Consider the following 21,115-nt stretch of genomic DNA (forward strand, 5'->3'; position numbering starts at 1 on the left):
TAAGTCTACAAGGGGGGTGGATGGGAGGAAGGGGGGCAAACCCACAGCTGGCTAATGACTGGCACCGGCTCTGCAATTACCTGGAAATGGGTCTGCTACAAGTGCTTTCAAAAGAGACATGGAGTCTTCACAGGGACCACCTGGAGAGGTGAGAGGAAAAAGTCCGGGAGCTTTAGAAACCCTTTTTTAAATTCTTACCAATAGGGATGGAGGTAGGACTCCGGTGATGTCTAGGGAATGAGTGCACAAGCCACTTACATAATAAAGTTATCATGTGTGATTGTCTCTAATAAGCCTGGAAGGATTCTCACTAACCTGCCAGTAACCTTCAGGGAAAGGAGTTTCACTGTCTACTTTTTTCTTTTTTTTTAGAATTGTTTGCTGTTTGCATAATTTTTTTTAAAAGATATATTTTTACTCTATGTTTAAATAGGTGATACATTCACATAGAAAATCTTCCCATTCTTGCCCTCATCTGCAGAGACACCCTCTCCGCATGCTGCAGGTGAGTAATGTTCTTAATTATGTATCTTTCCAGAATTTCTTTATGCATATTTAAGTAAATTTATATAAAGGTTCTTTTTTTTTAATAGAGAGCATGTGCAAGTGATCGGAGGGGCAGAGGGGAGAGAGAGAGAGAGAGAGAGAGAGAGAGAGAGAGAGAGAGAGAGAGAGAGAGAGAGAGAGAATGAATATCTCAAGCAGGCTTCATGGTCAACACCAAGCCCAAGGTGGGGCTTGATCTCGTGACTGTGAGATCATGACCTGAGCCAAAATCAGATGTTGGATACTCAACTGACTGAACCACCCAGGTGCCCCTATATAAAGATTCTTAATACAACTTTTTTGAACTCTATCTCTGGGAGGGAAAATTTGAATTCAAACCAATGACTAGACATAAGGACTCTGGAGATTTCCCATAATGAAATATCCACAGGCAGCCACTGGGAATGAGGTTTAGCCCTCCAAAGGGAAGAGAGCATTTAGACATAATATATGTAAAACAAAAGTGATAAATGGTCACGGGCCAAGAAATACAGTAAGAAGGAAAATTACTCAAAATCTCTCCACCCCAAAATAACAATAATTAACATCAATTGAACATTATTCTGGACCAGTGATGTCTAATAGAACTTTCTGTGATGACATAAATGTTTCCACACTATCGAAGTAACCATTAGTAACATATGCCTGTTGAGTGCTTGAAATGTGGCTATTGCATTTGAAGAACTGAATTGCTTATTTTTTTTTTTTTTAAATTAACTTTAACTTAAACATACATAGCCCTGGGTGTCTGATGCCTGCTGCAATGGACAGCACAGTTCTACCCCCCGCTGAGTGCGTACGCATGAGTGGAAAGATGTATAAAAAAGACTGCGGATGCTTGGCATTGCCCAAACACATAATCATGATTACTAATTGATTTAGTAATTCTATTTCTAGGAATTATCTTTAAAAAATGGTTATGACTAGGGTGCCTGGGTGGCTCAGCTGGTTGAGTGTCTGACTTCGGCTCAGGTCATGATCTCACGGTTTGAGAGTTCGAGCCCCGCGTCAGGCTCTGTGCTGACAGCTCAGGGCCTGGAGCCTGCTTCGGATTCTGTGTCTCCCTCTCTCTCTACCCCTCCACCACTCACACTCTGTCTCTCTTTCAAAAATAAATAAACATTAAAAAAATGGTTATGACTTTGTTCAAAACTGAGCTCTGAGAATGTTTATTAATGAAAAACTGGAACGCTGTAGGGAAAGTATTTACTGACATGGGAATATGTTCACAACTGTCTTTTGAGTGAGAGGCAGGTTATAAAGCAGGGTGATTTCATTAAAATGTAGATATAAATAGCCTAGAAAGATATATTTCAAATGTCTCAGTACATGGCAGGCACTCATCATATATTTTTATACGAACGAGTGTATGTTAATAAGAGTTAGCACTGGGTGATGAAATTATGAGTGATTTTATATGTGCTTCTGCTCCCTTATTGTATTTTCTCACTTTCTGTGGTGAACACATTGAAAAAAGAATATTTCCTGAACAGGAGTGCCTGGCTGGCTCAGTCAGAAGAGTGTGCTACTCCTTTTTTTTTTTTTTTTAACATTTTATTTTTTGAGAGACAGACAGAGACAAAGCATGAGCAGGGGAGGGGCAAAGAGAGAGGGAGACACAAAATCCAAAGCAGGCTCCAGGCTCTGAGCTGTCAGCACAGAGCCTGATGTGGGGTTTGAACCTACAGACGGAAGATCATGACCTGAGCCAAATTCAGATGCTCAACCAACTGAGCCACCCAGGGGCTCCGTAGAGCATGCAACTCTTGATTTCAGGGTCGTGAGTTCGAGCGCTACTTTGGATGTAGAGTACTAAAAATAAATTTAAAAATAAACTTTAAAAAATCTGCAGAAAGAAGTATAGTTGCTAAGTAATAATATTTGAGAGCTGGAAGGAATTTTGAGATGAAAGCACATTCGGCTAGTTAAAGGCAGAAACCCAGGTTTCCCGACTACACACAAACAATTTCTAGAGCCAAGGAGAAAAGGTTGCTGGATTGTCTCCTGTTCTGGATTATCCTGGCCAGGACAAACTCTCTCCGTGTGGCAAACCAGGAGTGGATTTAGAGAGGAGAAGACAAAGGGTATTAATGCTCCTCAGCAAGGTATAAAATATCACAAAAAATCTCTCTTAACAAACTCTGGGCATTGCAATCTTTGCTCTAGCTGGGCCTGCCTCCCCTGTGTGGGCCCTCTGTTGTGACTCCAGCCGGACACCCTCCAGGACTCCCTATCCGGTCAGCGTGGGGGAGAGAAGCCTCTGTCCCTTGCAGAAGGAAGTTTTCTGGTTGTCCCCATGTTTCGGCTCTTCTTCAAAGCCTATCCTTTTTCAAAATTCTTAGCTGAATCACTAAGTCTCCACCTCAGATGTCCTTTCTTTTTATTCAGCCCGTGCTTTTGGTATTCATGCTCCACATTGAAACTTTATTATGTGAAATGATTATTACTACCTCAGAGGTCTTAGTTCTGTGACTTAGTCACACTTTTTTTTATCCCACTTTTTTTTTTTAGTACCAGCTAGGTCCTAAGCTCTGGTGAGTACAGAAATGTACAAAAAGTCTTTATCCAAGAGAAGTGAGAACACAGACCCACCAAAAAACCTCTGCAAAAATGTTCACAGCAGCTTTATGTGCAATAGCCAAGACCGGTAGTAACAAATGCCCATGCACAGGAGAACAGATAAATAAATTATGACATAGGCATTTATTGCTTAGCGATACAAATATGGACCAAGGGCTTGAGTAGACATTTCTCCACACAAAATGTGCAAATGGCCCACGAGCACACGAAAAGATCTTCAACATCACCGATCATCAGGGAAATGAAAGTCAAAACCCTAGTGTGAGACCCCCTCACACCCATCGGGATGGCTCCTGTCAAAATCCCCTAGACAGCTGGAGGTGTCGGCAAGGATGTGGAAAAAGTGGACCCCTGTGCGCCACTGGTGGGAATGTGAAATGCTACGGCCACTATGGAAAATAATAGGGCAGTTTCCCAGTTACTTATGTTCACAAAAGACAAAAGGTGGGAGCAGCACCCTGTCTGCTGATGGATGAACATATAAACTAAACGCGGTAGATGCATATGATGGGATAGTGCTCAGCCTTGACAAGGAAGGGAGTTCTGACACAGGCTGCAACATGGGTGAACCTTGAGGACATTATGATACGTGAAATAAGCCAGCCACAAAAAGCTAAATACTGTATGATCCCATATCTAAAAGAGGTAATAAAGTAGTTGAGGGGTGTGTGGCTGGCTCAGTCGGTAGACGTGCAACTCTTGCTCTTAGGGTTATGAGTTCAAGCCCCATGTTAGGTGTAGAGATTACTAAAAAATTAAAAAAATTAGCTTAAAAAATAAATCAAGTAGTCAAATTCATAGGAACACAAAGTAGAATGGTGGTTACCAGGGGCTGGGGAGAGGGGGGAAAGTTGTTGTTTATGAGGGTAGCATTTCAGTGTTGCAAGATGAAAACATTCTGGAGATCTGTTGCACAACAGTGTGAATGTGCTTAATGCTACTGACAGTACACTTAAGTATGGTTAAGTTGGTAGATTTTTATGTGTGGGTTGTTTTTTTTTTAAATCACAATTTAAAAAGCTGTCAAGGTCATCAAAAATGAGGAAAGTCTGAGAAACTGTCAGAGACAAGAGGAGCCTGAGGAATATATATGATGACTGAATGCAGTGGAGTGTCCTGGATGGGGTCCTGGGACACAAAGAGACATTAGGTAAGCTGAGGAAGTCTGAATCAACTATGGACTTTAGTAAATAATGATACATCAACACTGGTATGTTAATTGTAACAAATGTACCATACTGCGAGATCTTGACAGTAAGGGAAACTAGGGGTGCCTGGGTGGCTGAGTTGGTTTGGCATCTGAATCTTGATCTCAGCTCAGGTCTTGATCTTGGGGTTAGAAGTTCAGGTCCTGCCCTAGGCTCCATGTGAGGTTTGAAGCCTACTTAAAAAACAAAACAAAGGGTTCCTGGGTGGCTCAGTAAGTTAAGCATCCGAGTTCGGTTCAGGTCATGATCTCCTGGTTCATGAGTTCGAGCCCTGCATTGGGCTCTCTGTTGTCAGTGCAGGGCCTGCTTTGGATCCTTTGTCCCCTCTCTCCCTGCCTCTCCCCTGCTTGCGCGCATACACACACACACTCTCTCTCTCTCTCTCTCTCTCAAAAATAAAGAAACATTAAAAACAAAACAAAAGAGTAAGGGAAAGCCCGCCTGGGGTATATGGAAACTTTTTTTTGGTACCTTTTGACCACCTTCACCCATTTTGCCAACCAGCCTCCCCCCCCCCCGCCCCCCCACAGCTCTGGCAATCACCAATCTGTTTTCTGTATCCATGAGTGTAGTTTTTGTTTCTTTGCTTGTTTGTTTTTAATTTTTATTTATTTTTATTCTCTATACCCAACATAGGGCTCAAACTCACAACCCCTAGATCAAGAGTTGCATGCTCTACTGACTGAGCCAGCCAGGTGCCCCTGTTTGTATCATTTTTTAGATTCCACATATGAGTAAGATTGGACGTAATTTGTCTTTCTTTATTTCGTGAAAAAATAGAAAATCTGAAAGACTGATTATTAGAAAAGAGATTAAACCAGTAATCAAAAACCTCCAACAAACAAAAGTCCAGGACTAGATGGCTTCACTGGTGAATCCTACCAGACATTTAAAGAATTAATACCACTTCTTCCCAAACTCTTCTAAAAACAGAAGAGAAAACTCTTCCAAATTCATTTTATGAGGCCAACATTACCCTGATACCGAAACCAGACAAGGATGCCACAAGAAAAGAAAAATCCTTGACAAAATATTAGCCAACCAAATCGAATACATGAAAAGGATCCTACGTCATGGTCAACTGGGATTTATTCCAGGGATGCAAGGATGAGTCAACGTATACAAATCCATCAAGAGGATACATCACACTGACAAAGTGAGGGATAGAAGTTATAGGATCATCTAAATGAATGCAGAAAAAGTATTTGATAAAATTCAACATCATATATGATAAAAACAAATGGCGAGTCCAGAGGGAACCATGCCTCCACGTAATAAAGGCCGTATGTTTATCCAGCCAGCAAAAAGAGTGAAATCTTGCCATTGGCAACGACATGGATGGAGCTAGAGTGTATTATGCTAAGTGTAATCAGTCAGTCAGAGAAAGACGAATACCATGTGATTTCACTCATATGTGGAACTTAAGAAATAAAACAAGCAAAAGGGAAAAAGAGAGAGAGGCAAACCAAGGAACAGACTCTTAGCTAAGGAGAACAAATTGATGGTTACCAGAGGGGGAGGTGGTTGGAAGGATGGGTGAGATAGGGGATGGGGGTGAAGGAGTGTGCTTGTCCTGAAGAGCACCAAGTGTTTAAAATAAAAACTTAAAAATAAACAAATACATACATGCGTGCACGCATGCATACTGTATGTGACAGGCCCGCAGCTAACATCATGCTCAACAGTGAAAGCTGAGAGCTTTTGCTCTAAGGTCAGGAACAAGACAAGGATGCCCACTCTCAACACTTTTATTCAACATGGTATTGAAAGTCCCGGCCTGATTATTTAGGAGACTCTTTGTATTATCTTTATAATTTTCTATAAAGGTAAAACCATTCAACAAAATAAAGACCTTTAAAAAAATAATTCAGGGGGCACCTGGGTGGCTCAGTCAGTTAGCATCAGACTCTTGATCTTGGCTCAGGTCATGATCTCACGGTTCGTGGGTTCGAGCCCCACATCAGGCTCTGCACTGACAGTGTGGAGCCTGCTTGGGATTCTCTCTCTTCCTCTCTCTCTCTCTCTCTCTCTCTCTCTCTCTCTCTCTCTCTCTGCCCCTCCTGAGCATGTGCACCGTCTCTTAAAACAGACAAACAAAAAAATAAAAATAATAATTTAGGCTCTGCCTTGGAGGAATGTGGTGGCTGGGGGTATGAACTTGGAGTGGGTTTCCTGGGTTCAAACCCTGGCTGTACCGTGACCTGGCTGTGGGCCCTAGAGAGAGATGTAACCCTCTCGGTGGGACAGTGTCTTCTTCTGGAAAGTAAGTGGTAATACTAGGACCTCCCTCAGGGGGGAGCTGTGAAGACCAAATGAGATACTCCACACAAGTGCTCGGCACCACCCTTGACTCTTCTATAAGAGTAAGAAATCGCAGCAGACAGATCAGTGGCTGAGAGTGCATTTCAGAGCCAGGCAGTCTGGATTCAAATTCTGGTCTCCAGTGACTATTTATAAATTTGTGGGCCAGTCATTTGGACCGAGCCTCAATTTCCTTAGCTATAAAAAGGGCTGAATAACGCCCACCCACAGGGTTGTTGGGAGGATTGAAGGAGCTCCGTGCACAGGGTGAGCGCTGGCTCAGTGGTTGCTGCTGGAGTTGAGTAGATGTGCAGTAAGAACCCAGGGGACGAGCAAACAAAACCCGCCCGGGCGTCCACGGAGGCTGCAGAAAGGGGCCCGCTCTGGCTTCTGGGCTGAGGCTGCTGATGGGCTGCTTTGCAGCGCTCCAAGGTCCCATGTGACCTCCTCCCCCACCCCGTGAGGTCCTCCCAGGTCCCCAGCTTTGGAACAAAGCCTCCGCCTGCCGTTCTGCCACTGTTCTCTGTCTGAACTCTGATTAGGCCCTTATCTCGGCGGCTTTGCCCTGCTTGGCTGCCTGTCACATTCAATTCCATTCCAGGCCTTTCATCCTGCCCTGGCCCGAGTGTCGCCGAGTGTGAGGTTGTGGGACATGGGGCCTGGTCTCTATCGTCCTTGATTCCCACAATCCTAAGCACCGGTTCCAGAACACAGCAGCCGCTCAGTTCATGGCGGCTGAAGAAAATAAAATGAGAACCTAACTCCCAGGCCTTGTTGTAGTTGGTTTTCAAGGCACTGAGAAACACCGGCATACTCCCCCCTCCTCAAAAATACCTCCTGTCTCTGGACTCCCTCAACCCCCAAATTCTACAATTAGAGCTTCATTGCTTTGGCTTAAACCAAATTGGGGACCCCATACTTGATAAAAATGCAACATTCTGTATCATTCAGAATCCTAGCAGGAAGCAGAAGGCACACTCAAAAGGGTTTAACTAAAAAAACAAAATCAGACAGTTAGTGACAGGAGTGTTTACAGTGAAGTGTGCAGGATGGAAGCTGCTGGCAGGGATGGTGAGGCACCCTGGGATGTGCGACAGCAGGCAGCTGGTAGTACCCTAGGGCAGAGGAGCCAAAGGGAGCCTAATGGAAGCTGAGCCTCAGAGGGGCCGCCTTGAGGGAGCATCGATGCCGTGGTGATGCAGACACTGCCCAGTGATGCGAGGCTGCAGCGGGGACTAAATATCTCCTTGTTCCTCTCCTCTTGCCCTCAGATCTCTCTGCAGTGCTCCCCCCCATTCCCCGCCCCACACCATTGGCCACCCGGAAGCCGGAGGGTGAGGGGGCCCAAGGGTCCAGCTCCCAGGGACAGAGAGCGAGAGAAAATGGATCTGGGCGGAGGGGAGAGGAGCAAACCGAGAACAATAAGCCTTCAGAAGTGACGTGTTTTAATCTTATCAATCGTGTGCAATTCAGCATAAATGACAGCATCCGATCCTTTAAGAAGACGGAGGGGTAAGAGACCAGGGTCCTGAAGATTTAGAAAGAGAAGAGCACCGCTGTTTGGGGAAAGCATACGTCCCCTTACGAAAAAAGGCAAACCTTGCCTGTTTCCTGTGGTGGTTCTAGAATTTCCATATGTCTGTACACTTGTTCATAAGGATGGTAATCTGGGGACGGGTAGGAAACCACCACTGAGCAATCACATGCTCCACTGAGGTCTGAGCAGCTAGGGGTGGTGCTGAGGAGGATTACGGAGCATTAAGTTTCTCCCCCATCTCAGCCATTCCTTGGGCTCCTGCACAAATCTTTGTCATCGCAGGATTTCTGGGAGCCTCAGAGATGCTGAGGTGACCTGTGATCCTGAGTTCTGGGAGAGGTGATCTGGAAGATATCCTTGACCCCAGGAGCCCCTTCACCAGGTCCACCCTGGGACCAGCGGGCCCCACTGTGGGAACTGCCGGGATTTGGGTAGATGGTCTTCAAATCGGTGTCTGGGCAGTAGGGCAAATGGGATCAGTGGCTAAGGCTGTTGGGGAGCGGGGCGGGGGGGGGGCAGTAGAGGAGCTCAGGGGCAGAGGAAGGGAGCCTTAGTGTGGGATGAGGCTCCCTTGGGGCTGAGAAGGGCCAGGGAATCATCAAGGGCCTTGGCACAAAAGTGGGATCCAGGGAGCAGGAGTCTGGGCATCACCCACTGTAGCTTGTTGGGAATAGAGGAACTCGGGCCACACCCCACGCCTCCTGAATCAGGATTTGCATTTTCACCAGATCCCTTTGTAATTCTGCTTTGTGTAGTTTGAGAAGCCCTGCTCTGCTGAGCTTGTCTGCTCTTTTCCCCTCAGTGCAGCTGAGCTCTTTCCCCTCAGGGCCTTTTTCATTCAGAAAGTCATTCAACAAATGCTGAGTGACTGGTCCTTGCCTAGTACTGGGATTACAGAAATTAATAGCAGAGAAGCAAGTAGGAAACCGCAACCCAGTATGGAAAATGCTACAGTAAGGATGCTGTCCGTCGTCCCGTGGAGGAGGACCCACAAGCTATGGTGGGGGTGTGTGGCCAGAGAATGCTTCTTGGAACTGCGTCCCTCCACCCTGCTCCTGACGCACTACTCACTTGGCCCCAATCCCCCTCCTCTGACTCTTTCACTGTTTGTTGCTCCGTTTCAGTTCATTATCTAAGCAGTGCTCCTCTTGTTTCCTCCCACTCAAGCCCTAGTAGGGCCCTAAATTCTAAATGTGAGAGGTTGAATGAACGGATGGATGGATGGACGTATGGGACAGATTATCAGTACAGCAGGGAACAGTGAGACCCACTGCACTTTCCTATCACCCGCCAACCTGCTCTGCAGACCTCCTTATCCATCTCGTGCTGTCTAGATATGATTTTTGAAACGTGAGTGTTTATTTCCTCGATTATGGGTTTTTCGAAGGAGCACATCAAGCATGCTAGGAGTTCTTGCAAAGAAAGTGGTTAAAAGCGAGGCAGCTGAGTGGCTCAGTTGGTTAAGTGACTGACTCTTGATTTCAGCTCAGGCCATGATCTCACGGTTTGTTAAGGTTGAGCCCCTCAGCACGGAGCCTGCTTGGGAATCCCTCTCTCTCCCTCTTTACCTCTCCCCCGCTTGCACTCTCCCTCTCTCTCTCTCTCCCTCTCTCAAAATAAATAAATAAACTTAAAAGCAGAAAAAAAGGAAAGTGGTTAAAAGCACAGACACAAGCCAGCATTCAAATCCTTATTTACTAGGTCAGTGACTTTGAGCATGTTTCTTTACCTCTCCTGACTCAGTTTCCCCACCTGCTAAATAGGGATAATAGGAGTACCACCCTCATAGTGTTACCGGGCGGGGGTCACATGAGTGATCTGTAAAGCGCCTAGGACAGTCCCTGGCGCTCGGTAAGTGCCATGAAAGTGTTTGCTATTCATGAGAACTTGCTGTGTGTCGGGCCTGTGATCCACTGGCCTGGTCTCAGGTAATCAGGAAGGCCAAGAACATCCTCTGTGAAAGGCAGACAGTGGGAGGCTGTTCTTCCCCTCACACACATCAGAGAGTCTGAGCTAAAGGAGAAAGGTCTTTGTCCCCAGCAGGTGGCTTGCCTGGAGCCATCACAGTCTGGTAACTACTTTCATGGGGACTAGAAAGACCTTTTCCCCTGTCGTTCTCATCAGGGCTCTGTGATTGATTCTCTTGTCAGGGACCTCCTCCTCTTTGAAGCCCCCCAGGGCTGGGCCTTTCCACTTCCTCCCCCTGCTAATGGGAAGCCAGTCAGTTGGCTCTGGCGGGCAGATGACGAAACCCAGGCTTGGCTGACTTTGAAACCAATTTGTAGAGTTCACATTTAGTGAGCTCTGAAGGCCAATGTTTTTAACTTGGGAATCCTCCGGGCCTTGACTGGATCTGTGTCTTCTGAGTCTCTGGGGCTCCCAGCCGCCTCCTACACATCTAATGGAATAAGAATCGGAACATGCACCTTGACCTCTGAGACTGAGTAGTGTCGTGTGGAGGGGGGTTCTTACCCTGGACCATTTCAAAGACATTTGGCTGACCCTGCGGCTCTGAGATGTTCTTGGAAACTTGGGGGATTTGTTGCCACGGGTTTCTAGCCAGGCTGCCTCTGATGTTGGGGGAACAGGAGAGGTCTCTGCCTTTCAGCCCAGGGCCCGATTGAGCAGAAGGAGGCACTCGGTCTTGGGAAACAAGAGGGCAAGTGACGCTCTTGGCCAGCTTGGGATGTCTCAGAGGAGCTGTTGAGGTGGCTGCTGGGCCAGAGGTTGGGGGCAGAGCAAGCTGAGACTGTCACTTTCAGGAGCTGACTGTGGGGTCACAAGGACAGTGTAAAACTTCAGTATTGCTGGAGTCTTTCTTTTTTTAAATATTTTATTTTTAAGTAACCTCTACACCCAGTGTGGGCCTCGAACTCACAACCCCCAGACCAAGAGTTGCATGCTCCACTGACTAAGCCAGCCAGGTGCCCCTGGAGTTTTTATTAACTGCCAGCAGATGTTGTCAACTGAAACCGTTGGTTGACACTTCCAGCACCCTACCCACAGCACTCTCTGGGTCATGTGGGTAATCGGCACCTGGCTGACCTTGACTTTTTCAATCTACCGTTCCATGAAGGAGCAATGACACCAGACTATCTTGGCCTTCACAGAAGACCCTCGGGTGTTTCTTTTTCTCTTTAAAATCTTTTTATTTCAAAACAATTTCAATTTTACAGAAAAGTGGCAAACATAACATATGTATGAAGAATTCCCATATGCCCTTCACCCAGATTCACTGCTCACATTTTGCTGCATTTACTTGCTGTCTCTCTTCCCATATGTTTGTGTGTGTGCGTGCGTGCGCACGCACATATGTATATGCAGAATTTTTTTTCTGAACCACTCAAAACTAAGGTGTAGACACATTTACCCCATAATACTTCAATGCATATTTCCTAAGAATAAATATGTTTTATTGCATCACCACAATATGATTATAAAATTCAGAAACGTTAACATAGTACTGATCCAATACTATTATTTAATCTACAGTTTGTGTTCCAATTTGACCAATTTCCAGTAATGTATTTTCTAGCCACTTTTCCCCCATCCAGGATCTAATCCAGGATAAGCATTACATCTTGTTGTCAGGTGACTAAAAGTCTCTAGAAATGCTCCTTAATCTATCTTTGTGTTTCATGTCCTCGGGAATTTTCCAAATGAAAATCAACCTGAAGGCATTCTTGAGGCTGTAACTACTCTAAATGCTAACTCAAAAACAAAAAATCCTTTCCAGTTGTTGCCTTTGAAGCCTCAAGACAGGTGGGTTTGACAACAATCTATTTTGGTCATGCCTGGCCCTTTCTGGCGTTTCCATCTACACTAGTCTCAGATGATCCCGGGCTTTGGTCTTGGGTACACAGTAGATGCTTAATAAGTACTTGCTGATTTGCCAGGAGACAACATGGATTTGGCTACTGGATCAAATAACCCCAGTGACATTCCAGGAGGATTTTGCTGATGTAGATAGGGGGACAAAGCGTTGGCTCTTCCAGAGGTGAATACCAGGGGCAATAATCCAAGGACAGCAGGAAGGCTGTATCTTTCTATTCTGTAGTTCGCTTAGATTCTCCTTCTCCTCGAAGTCCCCAGCAGGACAGTCGGGAAGCTCCACTGCAGGTCGTTAAATCCACCAAGTGGTGGCGGGGTGCAACCTGGTGCTGTTACAATCCTGTAAACCCTGCCACGTATTTTTTGACCTCTTGCCTAGGGTCTGTAAATTTAGATCATCTCCGCAGGAACAACAGAGAATGGAGCTTTGAAATCAACCTATTTGTGGTTGCCAGCCTCCAAGATGTCTCCAACCTGCCTCCCCTGCCATCTGCCCCTTGCACACCCCCTCCCACATGAATCAGGGCCGGCCTATGTGAACGACAGAACTTGGTAAAGGTGACAGTTGTCTGCCTTCTGAGGCTAAGTCATAAAAGATAATGCAGCTTCCACCTAGGTCTCTTGGCTAGCTTGCTTTAGAGGAAGACTGCTATTTTGAGGACACTTGGGCATCCCTGTAGGGAAGCCCATGCAGAGACGAACTGAGGCCCCACCCAAAAGCCGGCACTAACTTGCCAGTCGTGAGTGAGCCACCCTAGAGGTGGGTCCCCCAGCTCCAACCCAGCCTTCAGAGGACTTCCGCAGTGACCAGCGTCTGACTGCAGCCTCCTACTCAAGTTACTCCCAAATTCCTGACCCACAGGAAATAGTAAATGATTAGTGAGAGATAGTAAATGATTAGTTGTTGTTTTTTTAATTTTTAATGTTTATTTTCTGAGAGAGAGAGAGAGAGAGAGAGGAGAGAGAATGAGAGGATGAGTGGGGCAGAGAGAGAGACACAGAATCCAAAGCAGGCTCCAGGCTCCAAGCTGTCAGCACAGAGCCTGATGTAGGGCTCAAACTCACAAACCGCGAGATCCTGACCTGAGCAGAAGTAGGGTACTTAACTGACTGAGCCACCGGGTGCCCCTGATTATTGTTCTTTTAAGCCATGAAGCTCGAGGTAATTTTCCATGCAGAGATCGATAATTGTCACATTAGTCTATTGAAAAGTAAAGGGGTGCCTGGGTGGCTCAGTTGGTTGAGTGTTTGACTCTTGATTTTGGCTCAATCATGAGCCAATGAGATTGAGCTCTGCATCAGGCTCTGGCCTGGGCATGGAGCCTGCTTGAGATTCTCTCTCTCCCTCTTGCTTTGCCCCTCCCCTGGCTCGCATTCTCTCTCTCTCTCTCTCTCTCTCTCAAAAAAAAAAAAAAAGTATAAAGGTACATGTGACCCAACAATTCCATTTCTAGATATATGCCCAAGAGAACTGAAAACATCTATCCAACAAAACTTGTACACTGTGTTCATTGAGGCGTTATTCACAATAGCCAAAAAGTGTCCAAGCTCAAATGTCCACCCTCTGATGAATGGATAAATGAAATGCCATTCCATACAATGGACTATTATTCAGGCATCAAAAAGATTGGAGTGCAGATTCATGGTTCAACATGGATGAACCTTGAGGACATCAGCCCCAGTGACATAAGCCAGTCACAAAAGACCACATAATGATTCATTTATATAAAATGTCCACACTAGGCAAATCTATAGGGACAGAAAGTGACTTAGTGGTTGCCTGGGGCTGGGGGATATGGGAGAATGGGAGGTGACTATTAATGGGCACAAGGTTTCCTTTCAGAGTGATGAAAATATGAATTGTACACTTCATATGGGTGAATTGTATGGTAGGTGAATTATACCTCAACAAAGCTGTTACAAAATTACAAAGAGACAAACTGTACAGGGAGCTCATAAGACTTTTGTTCCTGTTCTTTTTAGTTAAGATATTAGTGTCTGTGGGGTTCTTGGAGAAGGTCCTAAGGGACTCACCTGGCTACAAGGTGGGAAAGAACAGCTAGAATTGAAAGTGAGGAGCAGAGGAGATGGTCTGCTAAGAAAATTAAAGAATAACTCTAACCTTCCAAATGCTATATAGTCAGAATCATGAATCATAATCCCAACAAGATTAGACTTTGGGGAGGAAATTAATAATAGAATCTGGATTCTTCATTAAGTCCTGGTGAGAATGTGATGTTTCCACCTCTGAAGAATGACAGCCATTGTCAAGTGCAGTGTTTCTCCTCCACCTGCTGGAGCTTTAGCTCAGATGCTAAGCTCATCGTTTTTTTTTTTAATCACCCCAGACCACTGATGTTTTAGCCCAGAGTCTTTATTTTGAACTTTGTTTTTAAAGTAATCTCTATGCCCAATATGGGGCTCAAACTCATGACCCCAAGATCAAGAGTTGCATGTTCTTGGGGCACCTGGGTGGCTCAGTCAGTTGAGCGTTTGACTTTGACTCAGGTCACGATCTCGCGGTTTGTGAGTTCGAGCCCCGCGTCGGGCTCTGTGCTGACGGCTCAGAGCCTGGAGCCTGCTTCAGATTCTGTGTCGCCCTCTCTCTCTGCCCCTCCCCCACTCATGCGCTGTCTCTGTCTCAAAAATAAACATTAAACAAAAATTTTTTAAAGCGTTGCATGTTCTACCAACCAAGCCAGCCAGGTGCCCCTCAGAATGTCTATTCTGAATGCTATTAAGTTACTGGTTAGAAATGGTCACTCTCTCTCCCGTTTGGTATATGAATACCAATTCGTTGGACTCCAAAAATTTTTATAATCATTATTGTTTAAAACAAAATTTGGTTCTACTTATTCCTATCTCCTTTTTCAAAATGTTCTTTATAAATAATTCTTTATTTTTCAAAATTAGCTTTTCTAATTTTAGACACCAAGGATAATCAAGATTACCTGTAATTATTTAGCATAAATAAAGGGGCAAGCAATTAAGAGTTCTTCTTAATGACATGGTATTTAAGCTAAATTTGTAGCCCCCTTTTAAAGATGAGGAAAGTGAGACCCAAGGACATTTCATGACTTGCTCCAAATGACATGGGTAATATAGATCCTCACTGGGATTCACAATCTAGAATTCTCACTGTTATTCCACGTTGCCTCTACTGGCATGCGATGGGACTGAGTAAAATGGATTCAGTATTTTATGAATGGCACCCATGCTGACCATACTCTACCAAAAGTATCAGAGCTGAGATTTAATTATTCCATCCAAATGAAATCATGAATACATAACAAATACATTCTTGCGTATTATATCACCAATGTAACAAAATAAACTCACATTCTTATTTTTTTCAGCCTTAGTTCTTAGTCTCTTATGTTCAAGTGAAGAAATTTAAGGTCATTTTAATTGATGAATGTTTACTCTGGGATCTAGAAGTCTGTTAGAACTCCTTTTTATAAATCTGCCAAATGAACTGTGCCAGGAGTTTACGCAAATCCTTCTTTTGGCTGTTATTAGTGTCTCCAGTAAGCTTTTTACATTTATGTATGTAAAAAATGCCTTTCTATCATCAAGGTATGTTGGGGATTTCTTTTGATGGGCTGGAAGAGTGGCAGGGAAGATTTTAAAGAGGTTCTTAAAGATGTTCAGGGCTGGTACCAGGGTAAAGCAAGTGCAAAATTTGAGAGAGCGCCCAAAACCACAGTAATCAAGAAAAATGTCATTTTAATGGAATATTTTTTTAAATCAAAATTAATGCAAAAAGATCCATGATGAACAAAACACCAATATTTTAAGTGAAGGTAGGTCCCAGCATGGGTGGGACCAGGAGAGGGCAAGTGATATGAATTATACAATTGCAGAGTTGCACTGACTTATTGAAAAATTTAATATTTGGTTCATCGTAGAGCTTTTTCGCCTTAATTTTGTTGTTTTTTTTTTTTTTTGTAAAGAGAAATATGGCAGTTGGCACAAAAACAAACACATAGACCAGTGGAATAGAATAGAGACTCCAGAACTGGACCCACAAAAGTATGGCCAACTAATCTTTGACAAAGCAGGAAAGAATATCCAATGGAAAAAAGACAGTCTCTTTAACAAATGGTGCTGAGAACTGGACAGCAACATGCAGAAGGATAAAACTAGACCACCTTCTCACACCATTCACAAAAATAAACTCAAAATGGATAAAGGACCTGAATGTGAGATAGGAAACTATCAAAACCCTAGAGGAGAAAGCAGGAAAAAACCTCTCTGACCTCAGCCGCAGCAATTTCTTACTTGACACATCTCCAAAGGCAAGGGAATTAAAAGCCAAAATGAACTATTGGGACCTCATGAAGATAAAAAGCTTCTGCACTGCAAAGGAAACAATCAACAGAACTAAAAGGCAACTGACGGAATAGGAACAGATATTTGCAAATGACATCAGATAAAAGGCTAGTATCCAAAATCTATAAAGAACTCACCAAACTCCACACCGGAAAAACAAATAATCCAGTGAAGAAATGGGCAGAAGACATGAATAGATACTTCTCTAAAGAAGGCATCCAGATGACCAACAGGCACATGAAAAGATGCTCAATGCCGCTCCTCATCAGGGAAATACAAATCAAAACCACACTGAGATATCACCTCACGCCAGTCAGAGTGGCCAAAATGAACAAATCAGGAGACTATAGATGCTGGAGAGGATGTGGAGAAACGGGAACCCTCTTGCACTGTTGGTGGGAATGCAAATTGGTGCAGCCGCTCTGGAAAGCAGTGTGGAGGTTCCTCAGAAAATTAAAAATAGACCTACCCTATGACCCAGCAATAGCACTGCTAGGAATTTACCCAAGGGATACAGGAGTACTGATGCATAGGGGCACTTGTACCCCAATGTTTATAGCAGCACTTCCAACTATAGCCAAATTATGGAAAGAGCCTAAATGTGCATCAACTGATGAATGGATAAAGAAATTGTGGTTTATATACACAATGGAGTACTACGTGGCAATGAGAAAGAATGAAACATGGCCCTTTGTAGCAATGTGGTTGGAACTGGAGAGTGTGATGCTAAGTGAAATAAGTCATACAGAGAAAGACAGATACCATATATTTTCACTCATATGTGGATCCTGAGAAACTTAACAGAAGACCAGGGAGGAGGAGAAGGGGGGTGGGGAGTTACAGAGAGGGAAGGAGGCAAACCATAGGAGACTCTTAAAAACTGAGAATAAACTGAGGGTTGATAGGGGGTGGGAGGGAGGGGAAAGTAGGTGATGGGCATTGAGGAGGGCACCTGTTGGGATGAGCACTGGGTGTTGTATGGAACCTATTTGACAATAAATTTCATACTTAAAAAATTTAAAAAAGAAAAGAAAAACGTGGCAGTAAAATAGTATTTATCTTGATTTCTGAGATGTGGGGCGGCCTCTTCAATTTCACACAGGAGGCGAGTGCATCTCCTGTCTCACCCCAGCCCTGGCCTGCACTGGGCCTGAATCTTTCCCAGGGAGAGCTAGAAAGAAGTTCCCACACCCTGCGCCCCAGGCACGCCTGGCTTTGGGGAGCTGAGTGACATACGTCTCAGGAAAAGTTCTTTCCCTAGTGTCACTGGTGGTGAGAGGAAGCTTTTTTCAACCCTCTCTGTTGTGACACGTTTACCAGTTTATGGGGCATATCTGGCGGCCTCTGGCTAGTGAGCAACTTCCCAGGTAGAGTCATGGAGTCAGCTGAGCCCACAGGCCAATGGGAAGGGAGTCTTTCCGCTGAGTTTGCACATTCCCCAGCTGAAAAGTAAGATTTCTGAAGAGTCCTAATGAAGGCCCAAAGAACTGAAAGTACACATCACACACTTAATAATACTTGTCAAGTTGAATTAAACTTGGCTTTTGTGTAACCTGAATGTCCTCACATGCTCCGTGTTTCTGGGGTTACTCTTCCTCTAACAGACACACGAGAGGCTTGGAGGCTTGCGTAAACGTTGGGGTGCTCCACGATGAGAGAAGGATAGTTTGCATCATCTCTCTTCTCAATTTCTGCTGCTCTGATTCTCCGTCTTGCCCCTCTAGCTGTGAGGCTTTTTACCCCCGCAGATGCTTTTCTCCCCATGCTCCCCAAGACCCCAGTAACCAGGCTCTTTGTGAAACAGCCTTTCCTGAAGTCTTGTGGGAAACAGAAAGGCACTACAGCATAGTCCTGGACAGGAAACCGTTTAAAATTAAATAAATACATTTATGGGTAAACAAAACCTGGGAGAATTCATAGACAACAGATCTGCACTGTAGGAAATGCTAAAGAAGTTTTTTCAGAGTGAAAGGAAATGATACCAGGTCGAAATTTGGATCTTCAGGAATAATGAAAAGCACCAGAGATAGTAAATATAAGAATAAATATAAGGGGTGCCTGGGTGGCTCAGTCGGTGGAGTGTCTGACTTCAACTCAGGTCATGATCTCACAGTCCATGGGTTCAAACCCCACATCAGGTTCTGTGCTGACAGCTCAGAGCGTGGAGCCTGCTTCAGATTCTGTGTCTCCCTCTCTCTCTGCCCCTCCCCCACTCGCATTCTGTCTCTATCTCTCAAAAATGAATAAACATTTACAAATTAAAAAAAGAATATAAGAAATCACTTTCCTCTCCATTTCTTAAAATACTTATAAATGTTTAAAGCAAACATTTTTAAAGCTTCACTTTCTCTCTCTCTCTCTTTCTGGTGAGAGTTCGTGGGCATGCAGGAGAGGGGCAGAGAGAGAAGGAGAGAGAACCCCAAGCAGGCTCAGTGCTGACAGTGCTGATGTGGGGGCTCAATCCGTGAGATCACGACCTGAGCCAAAATCAAGAGTCGGATGCCCAACTGACTGAGCCACTCAGGTGCCCCAAAGCAAACATTTTTTTAAAAATAGAATTTAGACACATTATTTTTAAGTTTATTTATTAGTTTTGAGAGTGGGGAGCAGAGAGAGAGGGAGACTGAGAATCCCAAGCAGGCTCTATGCTGTCAGTACAGAGCCCCATACAGTGTTTGAACTCACAAAACCTGAGAACATGACCTGAATCAAAATCAAGAGTCAGACGCCCAGGTGCCCCCAAAACAAACATTTTAACATTGTATTGTGAGGTTTTTAACTTACATAGATGTAACACTTAATACATATTTTGCATGAAGTGGCACAATATTAATTCTAAATAGACTGAAATGTTATGGATATATATTATATTTCTATGGTGATCACTTCTTAAAAATGCAAAGAAGTATAACAAAAAAGCTGATTGATAAATGAGGGTAGATTTCTAATAAATAATCAATTAGCCCGAAAAGAAGGCAAGAGAGGAGGAACAGAGGAAACAACAACAACAACAACAACAACAACAACAACAGGAGATAAAGAGGAAAAAAAATTGTAAAATGGTAGACCAACATTCAACCATATCAGTAATTACATTAAGGTTACTAGTCTAAATCACTTCAATTAAAAGGCAGAATCTGCCAGATAGAAAAGCACAGCCCAACAATACTGTCTATGAGGGACACATAAAAGACGTTGATAGGAAGCAGATGAGAAAAGATGTATCATGCAGACAGTAAGGATAAGAAAGTTGAAGTGGCTAAATTAATATAAAATGAAGTATTAAGATGGAGACTATCATCAGAGATTAAAAAAGAAACCTCATAATAATAAATATCACCAGGAAGGTATAATAAGCATACATTACAGAGTTTCAAAATACATGCAGGAAAAACTAACAGAATGACAGAAATAAAGGGAGAAAGACACAAATACACTATTGTAGTTGGCCATTTTAACACCACTCTCTCAGCAATTATAAAAAACAACTAGACAAAAATCAGTAAATACGTAAAAGATTCGAACAACACTTTGAACCACCTCAATCTAATAAATATTTATGGAACAAAGTACCCACCAGAATACACATTATTTTCAAGTTTAAGTGCCCTTGATATATTCACCAAGGTAAATCACATTCTGGGCCATAAAACAAATCTCAATAAATTCAAAAGGGCTAAAATCATATAGAGTATGTTATCTGACGACCATGGAGTTAAATTCCAAATCAATAACAACGTATGTAGAAAACCCCAAATACTTGGAAATTAAACAGCACAGTTCTACACAACAAAAAGTCTAAGAAATCCCAGAGAATATTAGAAAATATTTTGATTTGAATGATAATAAAAATAAAACATACCAAACTTTGCAAGATGAAACAAAGCAGTTTTTAGAGATGTATTTAAAGCTGTAAAACCTAATATTGGGGAAAAAAGGCCTAAGTTTCACTTTCGGAAGCTAGAAAAAGAAGAGCAAAGTAAACCTAAAGTAAATGATAGGAAGGAAATGATACAGAGAAGAACAGAAATTATAAAATAGAAAGCAGATAAATAATACATTTAGCAAAGCCAAAAGTGGTTATTTGAGAAGGTAACAAAATTGATTAACCCCTAGCCAGACTGACCACCTTCCCCCTGCCCCCCAATAAAAGAGAGAAGACAGACTACCAATATCAGGAACAAAAGAAGGCATATCACTGTGCTAAAGATATTAAAAGGCTATTAAAAGGATGTCATAAACAAGTCTATGCCAATAAATTAGACAATGTAGAGGAAATGGACAAATTCCTTGAAAATTACACCTTCCAAAACTGATATAAGATAAAATAGAAAATCTGAATGTCCCTTTATTTTATTTTATTAAAATAATTTTTTAATGTTTATTTATTTTTGAGAGAAAGACAGAGCACGAATTGGAGAAGGGCAGAGAGAGAGGGAGAGACACAGAATCTGAAGCAGGCTCCAGGCTCTGAGCTGTCAGCACAGAGCCTGACGTGGGGTTCGAACCCATGAACCATGAGATCATGACCTGAGCTGAAGTTGGACACTTAACTGACTGAGCCACCCAGGGACCCCCTGAATGTCCCTTTAGCTAGTAAATAAACAATGCATTACCAAGAACTTCTTGCAAAGGAAACTCTGGGCCCAGATGATCTATTCATGAATTCTATTAACTACTTAAGAAAAGTATTACCAATGCTACAAAAACTCTTCCAGAAATAAAGGAATGCTTTCCAATTTGTTTTGTGAGGCCAGTGTAACCCTGATACCAAAACTTG

At 43.5% G+C, this 21,115-nt stretch overlaps 1 protein-coding gene across 1 annotated transcript in view; it reads left to right on the forward strand.

Moving 5' to 3' along the window:
• LOC102955728 (cytochrome b5 type B) overlaps nucleotides 1–21,115 on the forward strand; it is a 109,065-nt gene that overhangs the window by 60,223 nt on the left and 27,727 nt on the right. The window contains exon 8 of the transcript XR_006212079.1: nucleotides 434–505. The gene's annotated coding sequence lies outside the window, so the exon portion shown is untranslated. The remainder of the gene's footprint in view (nucleotides 1–433; nucleotides 506–21,115) is intronic.

The sequence above is a fragment of the Panthera tigris genome, chromosome E2 (genome assembly GCF_018350195.1).
Source record: "Panthera tigris isolate Pti1 chromosome E2, P.tigris_Pti1_mat1.1, whole genome shotgun sequence".
In the NCBI taxonomy this organism is placed as follows: Eukaryota; Metazoa; Chordata; class Mammalia; order Carnivora; family Felidae; genus Panthera; species Panthera tigris.